Below are 8700 nucleotides of genomic sequence, written 5' to 3' on the forward strand. Positions count from 1 at the left end.
ATCCTGAGTTACCTCCTGTATTATACTCCAGAGCTGCACTCACTATTCTGCTGGTGCAGTCAATGTATACATACATTACATTATATGTATATGGTTGCTATGGGTAACTGTATTTTGCTACAAAAGAAGTGGGTAGAAACCAATCAGGTAGCGGCTTTCATTTTCCTTAGAACCTAATAAATGAGAGCTTGAATCTGATTGGTTGCTATTGGTATCCGCTCGTCCACTAGGATCTAGCGCTGATTAGAGGAACGCGCATGCGCGACACATATTTCCAGTTGCGGTGGCGCGCACGTCTCTCTCCCTAGCGCTGTGGCCGCGCACGCCGGAGACCGAGCTTCATGTAACACTGGGGCTGTCCCTGTGAATCAGGCTCCGGAGGAAACTATGAGATTTACCCCGCTGCGTGGAGCGAACGGAGGGGAACGTTCCGTGAGGGGAGACGAGCCGTGACGTCACTTCCGGCGGGCGGGGTGTCAGGGACTAGATGGTGAGAGCGGCCCCGGTGACTGGAGCACGGTGAGTTCGGGGCCGTGTCCCCCCTTCTCCGCCCTCCTTGTGTGCTGTCGGTATTACACAGTGGGAGAGGCCCCGGCGGCTGCAGGGAAATATGTGCCCGTGCTGGGAGGAGGCAGAGCCGGGGCTGCGGGTTACAGTACTGGGGGTGACGGGATGGGGAGGGGTGCTATATTGTGGGGGATGCAGTATTGGGGGTGTCGTGATGGTGGTGGCTGTAGTACCGGGGGCGTTGGGATGGTGGGGTTCGTGGTACTGGTGGTGACAGGAAGGTGAAGGTTGCAATATTGTGGTGGGGGCTGTAGTATTTTGGGCGTCGGGGTGATGGGGGTTGTAGTATTGGGGGTGTCGCAATAGTGGGGGCTGTAGTATTGGGGGTGTCGGGATGATGGGTGTTGTAGTACTTGGGGTGTCGCAATGGTGGGGGCTGTAGTATTTTGGGCGTCGGGATGATGGGGGTTGTAGTATTGGGGGTGTCGCGATGGTGGGGGCTGTAGTATTGGGGGCGTCGCGATGGTGGGGGCTGTAGTATTGGGGGCGTCGCGATGGTGGGGGCTGTAGTATTGGGGGCGTCGCGATGGTGGGGGCTGTAGTATTGGGGGCGTCGCGATGGTGGGGGCTGTAGTATTGGGGGCGTTGCGATGGTGGGGGCTGTAGTATTGGGGGCGTCGCGATGGTGGGGGCTGTAGTATTGGGGGCGTCGCGATGGTGGGGCTGTAGTACTTGGGGTGTTGGGATGATGGGGGCTGTAGTACTTGGGGTGTCGCGATGGTGGGGGCTGTAGTTTTGGGGGTGTCGGGATGATGGGGGCTGTAGTACTTGGGGTGTCGGGATGATGGGGGCTGTAGTACTTGGGGTGTCGCGATGGTGGGGGCTGTAGTACTTGGGGTGTCGCGATTGTGGGGGCTGTAGTATTGGGTCCGTCGGGATGATGGGGGCTGTAGTACTTGGGGTGTTGCGATGGTGGGGGCTGTAGTATTGGGTCTGTCGGGATGATGGGGGTTGTAGTACTTGGGGTGTCGCGATGGTGGGGGCTGTAGTATTGGGTCCGTCGGGATGATGGGGGTTGTAGTACTTGGGGTGTCGCGATGGTGGGGGCTGTAGTATTGGGTCCGTCGGGATGATGGGGGTTGTAGTACTTGGGGTGTCGCGATGGTGGGGGCTGTAGTATTGGGTCCGTCGGGATGATGGGGGCTGTAGTACTTGGGGTGTCGGGATGATGGGGGCTGTAGTATTGGGTCCGTCGGCATGATGGGGGCTGTAGTACTTGGGTGTTGCGATGGTGGGGGCTGTAGTATTGGGGGCGTCGCGATGGTGGGGCTGTAGTACTTGGGGTGTTGGGATGATGGGGGCTGTAGTACTTGGGGTGTCGCGATGGTGGGGGCTGTAGTATTGGGTCCGTCGGGATGATGGGGGCTGTAGTACTTGGGGTGTCGGGATGATGGGGGCTGTAGTATTGGGTCCGTCGGCATGATGGGGGCTGTAGTACTTGGGTGTTGCGATGGTGGGGGCTGTAGTATTGGGGGCGTCGCGATGGTGGGGCTGTAGTACTTGGGGTGTTGGGATGATGGGGGCTGTAGTACTTGGGGTGTCGCGATGGTGGGGGCTGTAGTTTTGGGGGTGTCGGGATGATGGGGGCTGTAGTACTTGGGGTGTCGGGATGATGGGGGCTGTAGTTTTGGGGGTGTTGGGATGATGGGGGCTGTAGTACTTGGGGTGTCGGGATGATGGGGGCTGTAGTTTTGGGGGTGTCGGGATGATGGGGGCTGTAGTACTTGGGGTGTCGCGATTGTGGGGGCTGTAGTATTGGGTCCGTCGGGATGATGGGGGCTGTAGTACTTGGGGTGTCGGGATGATGGGGGCTGTAGTATTGGGTCCGTCGGCATGATGGGGGCTGTAGTACTTGGGTGTTGCGATGGTGGGGGCTGTAGTATTGGGGGCGTCGCGATGGTGGGGCTGTAGTACTTGGGGTGTTGGGATGATGGGGGCTGTAGTACTTGGGGTGTCGCGATGGTGGGGGCTGTAGTTTTGGGGGTGTCGGGATGATGGGGGCTGTAGTACTTGGGGTGTCGGGATGATGGGGGCTGTAGTTTTGGGGGTGTTGGGATGATGGGGGCTGTAGTACTTGGGGTGTCGGGATGATGGGGGCTGTAGTTTTGGGGGTGTCGGGATGATGGGGGCTGTAGTACTTGGGGTGTCGCGATTGTGGGGGCTGTAGTATTGGGTCCGTCGGGATGATGGGGGCTGTAGTACTTGGGGTGTTGCGATGGTGGGGGCTGTAGTATTGGGTCTGTCGGGATGATGGGGGTTGTAGTACTTGGGGTGTCGCGATGGTGGGGGCTGTAGTATTGGGTCTGTCGGGATGATGGGGGTTGTAGTACTTGGGGTGTCGCGATGGTGGGGGCTGTAGTATTGGGTCCGTCGGGATGATGGGGGTTGTAGTACTTGGGGTGTTGCGATGGTGGGGGCTGTAGTATTGGGTCCGTCGGGATGATGGGGGCTGTAGTACTTGGGTGTTGCGATGGGGGGGGCTGTAGTACCGGGGCGCTAGGTCATAGCACTAGCGGTGTCAGTATTTTGGGGATGTATCGGTATGAGCTGTGTACCAGTGTTGGGTGGGTTGTCGCTATGAGCAGGTATGGAGGGAATGCTGGGAGTTGACCAGACCAGCAAAACCGAGGCCGCGTACTATGGCGCTATAGTGCTGCTATAAAGCTCTCATCTTCTGTTTTCTGCGCGGTGTACATACGTTGCAGTGCGTGGTACTGTCCGGGATGTTTATGGGGGGTTTCCAGAATTGGGCTAAAAATGCTGAAGATCTTAAAATGAAACTGCAATAAACTTCTCCTATTTTTTTCTTCCTGCACCCTTTCCTCTCTGCTGATTTCTGCTTGCCTTGGTCTTTGCCTATTTTTGTAAGAAGGGACATAGTGAAGGGGGTCACATTGTCATGTGGTGGTTATTGGGCCCTGAATCTGGACCAAATTGGTGACGTGAGGCCCTAGATGGGCACTGATGGTGCGGGGACAGGCCTCTGTAGGGTGGATATATTTTGGTGCAGTCATGTATTCCTGCGGATTTCCCATCCGGATTTTTGGCTGAAATATCTGCAGTTTTGTCTGCAGCGAAAGCCGCGTATTACGTGAAAATGCGCAGACACTTTTCCTGCGGGTTCGCATTTTACATGTTGCGATTTTAGTGCCGATTGTTTTCTGCAGCAAATTTGCGCTAGTTATCACTTGTATTTGCAAGCGGAGTCTTTATTATTTATTTATTTTTTTTGCTAAGTTTGCAAAGGAGAAGTTAAACTTTTTGGAATTTGTAGAGTTTTGCGTTGTGGATTGCTTCTGTGGATGGAGTATAAGCGTCATCCACTTTTCTAATGCATGGTGGCTCTTCTGTGTGCTGATGTGGACAGGCGGTCAGTCCTCAGCATATCTGCTCCGTGTGAACCTGTGCAAGAGCTATGGGTCTGCCCAGGTAATGACGTGTAATGTGCTGCGTAGCGTCTGTGCTTTCCTAGGGGCTGTACACAGATTTCCAGGATGGAGCTTTGGTTTATTTAGGGTGGGATTATTTAGGAAGAGCGGAGAGGGAGGGGGCTCCTCTAGTTATGTAGGAGGACGCAGGTTATTTAAGGAATGGGTGGCATTTAAGAATGACATCGCCTGTTGCATTTTTGAGGGGGAGGGGTAATTAAAGGGTCTCTGTTCACATTGTGAATGGAGCTGTTTTCAGTGACTTACAGATGTCTGGGGGACGGTACGAGTGGTTACACAGGGACTCCCATTCACACAGACGTTGCCGGGGATCTGCACAGAATACCCCAGTTATATGCACGGACGGGGCTCTGCACAGTGCACTCCAGTTATATCCATGGACTGGGGCTCTGCATAGTGCACTCCAGTTATATCCATGGACTGGGGCTCTGCACAGTGCACCCCAGTTATATGCATGGACCGGGGCTCTGCACAGTGCACCCCAGTTATATGCACGGACCGGGGCTCTGCACAGTGCACCCCAGTTATATCCATGGACTGGGGCTCTGCACAGTGCACCCCAGTTATATGCATGGACCGGGGCTCTGCACAGTGCACCCCAGTTATATGCACGGACCGGGGCTCTGCACAGTGCACCCCAGTTATATGCACGGAGCGGGGCTCTGCACAGTGCACCCCAGTTATATGCTCGGACCGGGGCTCTGCACAGTGCACCCCAGTTATATGCACGGACCGGGGCTCTGCACAGTGCACCCCAGTTATATGCACGGACCGGGGCTCTGCACAGTGCACCCCAGTTATATGCACGGACCGGGGCTCTGCACAGTGCACCCCAGTTATATGCACGGACCGGGGCTCTGCACAGTGCACCCCAGTTATATGCACGGACCGGGGCTCTGCACAGTGCACCCCAGTTATATGCACGGACCGGGGCTCTGCACAGTGCACCCCAGTTATATGCACGGACCGGGGCTCTGCACAGTGCACCCCAGTTATATGCACGGACGGGGCTCTGCACAGTGCACCCCAGTTATATGCACGGACGGGGATAGGGCTCTGTACAGTACACCCCATTTAGCCCATCTGGCTGGGGTCCAAGCTGCACCAACAAGCATCAGGGCCAGAGCAGAGACTAAGTCCCAGGTTGTGTAATAATGCCATCATCACTAGGCAGATCGCAAAGCCTTTGTCGTTCTAACCCCTGCGATTGGCTGACGTCGTCCGCTGTGAACAGGTTTGGGGCCTTGAGTTTGCAGTGTTGTATGGCACCATTATACTGTAGACCAGGAGGGAAGGCCCTTTTACATAGGGAGATAAACCGCGCTCTCTCTGTTCTGCAGAGAGCGATTTGTCCATCACGTGCTGAGTGCTGCAGGAATCGCTGCTGCTGAGGGGCAGGAGCCGCTGCTGCTGAGGGGCAGGAGCCACTGCCGCGCAACCCTGTCTGCCGCCGCGCAACCCTATTATGTAGTAATTGTGTTAGTAGAATAATGTGCCGGATTACAAGGAGTAGTAACATAATGTGCCGGATTACTGAGGAGAGGAGCATAAAATGTGCTGGATTATTGGGGAGAGGAGCGTCTCGTGTGCTGGACTGATGGGGGAGAGTGCCATATAGTCCTGGAGGCTGCGGGACTAGGGCATTAATGCGCCGAGGATTTTCACTTTCTGTTGCTGTGCGTGGACTTTACCTACCGAAGGCTATGTTCACACTTCCGTTGTTTTACTTCCATCATAATCCGTCGCCTTGAGGAATTACAGTATCCTGCAAAATATTTTGCAGATTCCATTTTTCCCCCATAGACTTCTATTAGCGACAGATGGCCCTGCGTAGCATCTCCGCGTGACGGATCAGTCATTTACCAGGCGGGAGCAACGCTGAATGTAACGTTTTTTTGCAACGGCAAAAAAACGGACTCCGCAAGTGACTGTTGCCATCCATCGAAATCTCCAATGGATGTCTTTGGTGCTGGATGCCACCATAATCCGTCATACGATGGAATCCAGTATCCAGTGCTGGATTCTATCATTCTTTACTGAGCATGCTCAGCATGTCTGGCACACCCACTTGGCTTTCCTAAACACAAACAGATCACGACGGATCCGTCAAAAAACAGACGCACAGCGGATGTAACGGACGCGACGGATCAGTGTTTTGGGTTTTTTTTCTTCACAGGATTCCTGTGAACGGAATCCTGTGAAATAAACACATCTGTTGCGTCAGTTGACATCTAAAAAACGACGGATCTGATGGAAGCAAAACAACGAAGTGTGAACATAGCCTTACGCTGCACACAAGCTTTCCTGGGAGGCTCGTGTTACAGTTTGGGTCCAGAGGCTGTAAAAAAAAAAAAAAAAAAAAGCACATTATTAAAAAACATTCTGATTATACTTACAGGTCCCGCGAGGCTTCCGGCAGACTCTGTCTCCCGGCCGCTTCTGCTTCCACGTCCGATCATTGCTGTGCCCCCGGGTAACTACCACTGACTAAAGGACCTTCCATGATGTTACAGACCAATCTAACCCAATATCTGTACAACATTCACACCAGACTGGTCACATGGCTATGACCTCATGGAAGGTCCTGTAACCGAGGGGCACAGCAATGATAGGACACGGAAGCAGAAGCGGTCGGGAGACAGTCTGCAGGATGTGTCGCAGGCGCGGTAAGTATAATGACAATGTTTATTATTAACTATATTCTTAATTTTACAGCCCCCCCTCCCCTCCCTCCCCATCCCATAACTGTAACTGTAGGGCGCAGGAAACGCTGAATGTAGCGTTTTTGTTGCTCTAAAAAAACGCACTCCACAGGATTCCGTTGGGATCCGTTACGAGGCATCATGAATGTCTATGGGGGCGGATTCCGTCACATTCTACTGCGCATGCTCCGCATGTCCAGCAGAACGATCTAAATTGTTAAACATCACTCCTGGTTTCTCTCCCCCTCTCTCATACTCACCGATCCCCGATTACCGGTGCGGCACTGCACGGCTGTCACACTGCTCCGGCGGCTTCTCCTGCTTTTGAAAATGCCGGCCGCTCATTATTCCATATCGTATTCCCTGCTTCCCCCGCCCACCGGCGCCTATGATTGGTTGTAGTCAGACACGCCCCCACGCTGAGTGACAGCTCTCACTGCAACCAATCACAACCACCGGTGGGCGGGTCTATATCATGCAGTACAATAAATAAATAATTAAAAAAAAAGGCATGCAGTCCCCCCCCCCAATTTTGATACCAGCCAAGGTAAAGCCACACGGCTGAAGGCTGGTGTTCTCAAGATGGGGAGCTCCCCTGCCTAAAAATATCAGCCAGCAGCCGGCCAGAATTGCCGCATCCATTAGATGCGACAGTCCCGTTACTCTACCTGGCTCATCCCGAATTGCCCTGGTGCGGTGGCAATCGGGGTAATAAGGAGTTAATGGCAGCATCCAAGTCCAAGGTAAATCATGGCAGCCGTCTATGAGACACGCACAATGATTAACCTGTAAGTGAAAGTAAATAAAGGATTTTTTTCGGGTGTATGTGTTTATTTGGAATAAAAGTTAAAAAAACACCCTCTTTCACCACTTTATTAATCCCCAAATACCCCTCCAGGTCCGGCGTAATCCACACGAGGTCCCGCGACGCATCCAACTCTGCTACATGAAGCTGACAGCGAGCGGCCGTAGAACACCGCCTCCTTAACGCAACGCGTTATTTCACAGCAATCCGTTGCCTTTATATCACACTATTTACAACGCATCCGTCACACAACGCATTGTGACGGATGCCGTTCAACGCAAGTGTGAAAGTAGCCTAACCCATCTTTCCAGTAACATAATCATCATTTCCTAATCCATGCAAATGGTGATCGTCCTAAGAAGAGAATTGTGAGAGATGTCCCCGGCAGAGAGGCCTCGCAGAGCTGCGCCGGCCCCGTATCCTGCGCAGTACAGGACCCCGGTATATACTGTGGACTGACGACACTGGGCAGCTGTCCCCGGCTGGATGTTTGTGGTCGGTCACATCTGTGAAGCACATGATTTATTACTCGGGATGCCCGGCGTGGGAACGTGCAGACTGCACTAGTTTAATAGTTTAATAATAATAATAATAATAATAATAATAATATTTAAAAAATATTATTTATTATTAATTATTATAATTTTTTATTATTATTATTATTTTTTTTTTTTTCTAAGATCTAAACCACTTTTTATTTTTTTTTTTTTTACCCCAGCAGGCAGGGCATGTGAATGCCATCATAATTAGTCAGATTCCTTTATTTTCTAACCACCCGGATGCCACAATCGCTAATATGACCGTGATTGGAGTTGTCTCCATCCTGGCCATCACATTGGCGTCCCCTTTGTTAGGGGGCTGGGTGGGAAGCCATCTTTTTATCCATATTAGTGGTAGATGGCGGTGTGACCCATCTCCCTTCACCATGGCATTCTGCACCATCTTTTTTCCGATCCGTGCCTTTATCCCTCGGACTTAAGATTGGTATTTTATTCTCCACTGCACGTATTAGATCTGATAAGCGTCGTCCTCTAAAACATCCACCGATCACTAGATACAGAAGTCTCTCCTCCTCGTCGGGCTTTTCGTCATATTGTTTTCCCTCGGAGACAGATTTCCGTTTTTTTTTTTTTTTTTTAAATTCTATATTTTACCATGTATTTGTGCAGTGAAATAG

General features: G+C 52.3%; 1 protein-coding gene across 1 annotated transcript in view; it reads left to right on the forward strand.

The window, feature by feature from the left end:
- The first annotated feature begins 337 nt into the window (after positions 1-337).
- GARRE1 (granule associated Rac and RHOG effector 1) overlaps positions 338-8700 on the forward strand; it is a 64026-nt gene continuing 55663 nt past the window's right edge. Inside the window, exon 1 of the mRNA XM_075326095.1 lies at positions 338-519. The gene's annotated coding sequence lies outside the window, so the exon portion shown is untranslated. The remainder of the gene's footprint in view (positions 520-8700) is intronic.

This window comes from Anomaloglossus baeobatrachus, chromosome 10, assembly GCF_048569485.1.
Source record: "Anomaloglossus baeobatrachus isolate aAnoBae1 chromosome 10, aAnoBae1.hap1, whole genome shotgun sequence".
NCBI classification, from domain to species: Eukaryota; Metazoa; Chordata; class Amphibia; order Anura; family Aromobatidae; genus Anomaloglossus; species Anomaloglossus baeobatrachus.